Below are 5,680 nucleotides of genomic sequence, written 5' to 3'. Positions count from 1 at the left end.
AGTTATACCTATAAAGACCGAGGTCAGGATGTAGTTATACCTATATAGACCGAGGTCAGGAGGTAGTTATACCTAGTAAAGACCGAGGTCAGGAGGTAGTTATACCTATATAGACCGAGGTCAGGAGGTAGTTATACCTATAAAGACCGAGGTCAGGAGGTAGTTATACCTATATAGACCGAGGTCAGGAGGTAGTTATACCTGTATAAGACCGAGGTCAGGAGGTAGTTATACCTGTATATAGACCGAGGTCAGGAGGTAGTTATACCTGTATAGACCGAGGTCAGGAGGTAGTTATACCTATATAGACCGAGGTCAGGAGGTAGTTATACCTGTATAGACCGAGGTCAGGAGGTAGATTATACCTGTATAGACCGAGGTCAGGAGGTAGTTATACCTAGTATAGACCGAGGTCAGGAGGTAGTTATACCTGTATAGACCGAGGTCAGGAGGTAGTTATACCTGTATAGACCGAGGTCAGGAGGTAGTTATACCTAGTATAGACCGAGGTCAGGAGGTAGTTATACCTATATAGACCGAGGTCAGGAGGTAGTTATACCTATATAGACCGAGGTCAGGAGGTAGTTATACCTAGTAAAGACCGAGGTCAGGAGGTAGTTATACCTATATAGACCGAGGTCAGGAGGTAGTTATACCTAGTATAGACCGAGGTCAGGAGGTAGTTATACCTGTATAGACCGAGGTCAGGAGGTAGTTATACCTGTATAGACCGAGGTCAGGAGGTAGTTATACCTGTATAGACCGAGGTCAGGAGGTAGTTATACCTAGTATAGACCGAGGTCAGGAGGTAGTTATACCTATATAGACCGAGGTCAGGAGGTAGTTATACCTGTATAGACCGAGGTCAGGAGGTAGTTATACCTATATAGACCGAGGTCAGGAGGTAGTTATACCTATATAGACCGAGGTCAGGAGGTAGTTATACCTATATAGACCGAGGTCAGGAGGTAGTTTACCTGTATAGACCGAGGTCAGGAGGTAGTTATACCTGTATAGACCGAGGTCAGGAGGTAGTTATACCTATATAGACCGAGGTCAGGAGGTAGTTATACCTAGTATAGACCGAGTACAGGAGGTAGTTATACCTATATAGACCGAGGTCAGGAGGTAGTTATACCTATATAGACCGAGGTCAGGAGGTAGTTATACCTATATAGACCGAGGTCAGGAGGTAGTTATACCTATATAGACCGAGGTCAGGAGGTAGTTATACCTAGTATAGACCGAGGTCAGGAGGTAGTTATACCTATATAGACCGAGGTCAGGAGGTAGTTATACCTGTATAGACCGAGGTCAGGAGGTAGTTATACCTATATAGACCGAGGTCAGGAGGTAGTTATACCTATATAGACCGAGGTCAGGAGGTAGTTATACCTAGTATAGACCGAGGTCAGGAGGTAGTTATACCTATATAGACCGAGGTCAGGAGGTAGTTATACCTAGTATAGACCGAGGTCAGGAGGTAGTTATACCTGTATAGACCGAGGTCAGGAGGTAGTTATACCTATATAGACCGAGGTCAGGAGGTAGTTATACCTGTATAGACCGAGGTCAGGAGGTAGTTATACCTATATAGACCGAGGTCAGGAGGTAGCTAGTTATACCTATAAAGACCGAGGTCAGGAGGTAGTTATACCTTATAGACCGAGGTCAGGAGGTAGTTATACCTGTATAGACCGAGGTCAGGAGGTAGTACCTATACCTATAGACGAGGTCAGGAGGTAGTTATACCTAGTATAGACCGAGGTCAGGAGGTAGTTATACCTAGTATAGACCGAGGTCAGGAGGTAGTTATACCTGTATAGACCGAGGTCAGGAGGTAGTTATACCTGTATAGACCGAGGTCAGGAGGTAGTTATACCTGTATAGACCGAGGTCAGGAGGTAGATATACCTAGTATAGACCGAGGTCAGGAGGTAGTTATACCTAGTATAGACCGAGGTCAGGAGGTAGTTATACCTATATAGACCGAGGTCAGGAGGTAGTTATACCTGTATAAGACCGAGGTCAGGAGGTAGTTATACCTAGTATAGACCGAGGTCAGGAGGTAGTTATACCTATATAGACCGAGGTCAGGAGGTAGTTATACCTGTATAGACCGAGGTCAGGAGGTAGTTATACCTAGTATAGACCGAGGTCAGGAGGTAGTTATACCTATATAGACCGAGGTCAGGAGGTAGTTATACCTAGTATAGACCGAGGTCAGGAGGTAGTTATACCTATATAGACCGAGGTCAGGAGGTAGTTATACCTAGTATAGACCGAGGTCAGGAGGTAGTTATACCTATATAGACCGAGGTCAGGAGGTAGTTATACCTATATAGACCGAGGTCAGGAGGTAGTTATACCTATATAGACCGAGGTCAGGAGGTAGTTATACCTAGTATAGACCGAGGTCAGGAGGTAGTTATACCTAGTATAGACCGAGGTCAGGAGGTAGTTATACCTGATATAGACCGAGGTCAGGAGGTAGTTATACCTATATAGACCGAGGTCAGGAGGTAGATATACCTGTATAGACCGAGGTCAGGAGGTAGTTATACCTAGTAAAGACCGAGGTCAGGAGGTAGTTATACCTGTATAGACCGAGGTCAGGAGGTAGTTATACCTGTATACCAGGAGGTAGTTATACCTGTATAGACCGAGGTCAGGAGGTAGTTATACCTAGTATAGACCGAGGTCAGGAGGTAGTTATACCTGTATAGACCGAGGTCAGGAGGTAGTTATACCTATATAGACCGAGGTCAGGAGGTAGTTATACCTATATAGACCGAGGTCAGGAGGTAGTTATACCTACCTATATAGACCGAGGTCAGGAGGTAGTTATACCTATATAGACCGAGTACAGGAGGTAGTTATACCTAGTATAGACCGAGGTCAGGAGGTAGTTATACCTATATAGACCGAGGTCAGGAGGTAGTTATACCTATATAGACCGAGGTCAGGAGGTAGTTATACCTAGTATAGACCGAGTACAGGAGGTAGTTATACCTATATAGACCGAGGTCAGGAGGTAGTTATATACCTATATAGACCGAGGTCAGGAGGTAGTTATACCTGTATAGACCGAGGTCAGGAGGTAGTTATACCTATATAGACCGAGGTCAGGAGGTAGTTATACCTGTATAAGACCGAGGTCAGGAGGTAGTTATACCTGTAAAGACCGAGGTCAGGAGGTAGTTATACCTATATAGACCGAGGTCAGGAGGTAGTTATACCTGTATAGACCGAGGTCAGGAGGTAGTTATACCTATATAGACCGAGGTCAGGAGGTAGTTATACCTATATAGACCGAGGTCAGGAGGTAGTTATACCTATATAGACCGAGGTCAGGAGGTAGTTATACCTAGTATAGACCGAGGTCAGGAGGTAGTTATACCTGTATAGACCGAGGTCAGGAGGTAGTTATACCTGTATAAGACCGAGGTCAGGAGGTAGTTATACCTATATAGACCGAGGTCAGGAGGTAGTTATACCTATATAGACCGAGGTCAGGAGGTAGTTATACCTATAAAGACCGAGGTCAGGAGGTAGTTATACCTGTATAGACCGAGGTCAGGAGGTAGTTATACCTGTATAGACCGAGGTCAGGAGGTAGTTATACCTGTATAGACCGAGGTCAGGAGGTAGTTATACCTGTAAAGACCGAGGTCAGGAGGTAGTTATACCTAGTATAGACCGAGGTCAGGAGGTAGTTATACCTGTATAGACCGAGGTCAGGAGGTAGTTATACCTGTATAGACCGAGGTCAGGAGGTAGTTATACCTGTATAGACCGAGGTCAGGAGGTAGTTATACCTATATAGACCGAGGTCAGGAGGTAGTTATACCTGTATAGACCGAGGTCAGGAGGTAGTTATACCTATATAGACCGAGGTCAGGAGGTAGTTATACCTATATAGACCGAGGTCAGGAGGTAGTTATACCTAGTATAGACCGAGGTCAGGAGGTAGTTATACCTATATAGACCGAGGTCAGGAGGTAGTTATACCTTATATAGACCGAGGTCAGGAGGTAGTTATACCTATATAGACCGAGGTCAGGAGGTAGTTATACCTATATAGACCGAGGTCAGGAGGTAGTTATACCTGTATATAGACCGAGGTCAGGAGGTAGTTATACCTATATAGACCGAGGTCAGGAGTAGTTATACCTATATAGACCGAGGTCAGGAGGTAGTTATACCTATATAGACCGAGGTCAGGAGGTAGTTATACCTATAAAGACCGAGGTCAGGAGGTAGTTATACCTAGTATAGACCGAGGTCAGGAGGTAGTTATACCTATATAGACCGAGGTCAGGAGGTAGTTATACCTGTATAGACCGAGGTCAGGAGGTAGTTATACCTATATAGACCGAGGTCAGGAGGTAGTTATAGAGAGACCTATATAGACCGAGGTCAGGAGGTAGTTATACCTATATAGACCGAGGTCAGGAGGTAGATACCTGATAGACGCGGTCAGGTAGTTATATATAGACCGAGGTCAGGAGGTAGTTATACCTATATAGACCGAGGTCAGGAGGTAGTTATACCTGTATAGACCGAGTCAGGAGGTAGTTCTACCTGTATAGACCGAGGTCAGGAGGTAGTTATACCTGTATAGACCGAGGTCAGGAGGTAGTTATACCTATATAGACCGAGGTCAGGAGGTATAGTTATACCTATATAGACCGAGGTCAGGAGGTAGTTATACCTAGTATAGACCGAGGTCAGGAGGTAGTTATACCTGTATAGACCGAGGTCAGGAGGTAGAATATACCTATATAGACCGAGGTCAGGAGGTAGTTATATACCTGTATAGACCGAGGTCAGGAGGTAGTTATACCTATATAGACCGAGGTCAGGAGGTAGTTATACCTATATAGAACCGAGGTCAGGAGGTAGTTATACCTATATAGACCGAGGTCAGGAGGTAGTTATACCTGTATAGACCGAGGTCAGGAGGTAGTTTATACCGAGTAGGTAGTTAACCTGTAGACGAGGTCAGGTAGGTTTTATACCTGTATAGACCTTCAGAGGTAGTTATACCTGTAGACCGAGGTCAGGAGGTAGTTATACCTGTATAAGACCGAGGTCAGGAGTGTAGTTATACCTATATAGACCGAGGTCAGGAGGTAGTATACCTAGTAAAGACCGAGGTCAGGAGGTAGTTATACCTATGTATAGACCGAGGTCAGGAGGTAGTTATACCTATATAGACCGAGGTCAGGAGGTAGTTATCTGTATGACCGGTAGATTATACCTGTATAGACCGAGGTCAGGAGGTAGTTATACCTATATAGACCGAGGTCAGGAGGTAGTTATACCTGTATAGACCGAGGTCAGGAGGTAGTTATACCTGTATAGACCGAGGTCAGGAGGTAGTTATACCTAGTATAGACCGAGGTCAGGAGGTAGTTATACCTATAAGACCGAGGTCAGGAGGTAGTTATACCTGTATAGACCGAGTCAGGAAGGTAGTTATACCTATATAGACCGAGGTCAGGAGGTAGTTATACCTATATAGACCGAGGTCAGGAGGTAGTTATACCTGTATAGACCGAGGTCAGGAGGTAGTTATACCTATATAGACCGAGGTCAGGAGGTAGTTATACCTAGTAAAGACCGAGGTCAGGAGGTAGTTATACCTATATAGACCGAGGTCAGGAGGTAGTTATAC

The sequence above is a fragment of the Argopecten irradians genome, chromosome 14 (assembly GCF_041381155.1).
Source record: "Argopecten irradians isolate NY chromosome 14, Ai_NY, whole genome shotgun sequence".
NCBI classification, from domain to species: Eukaryota; Metazoa; Mollusca; class Bivalvia; order Pectinida; family Pectinidae; genus Argopecten; species Argopecten irradians.
This window is presented reverse-complemented; position numbering follows the sequence as displayed.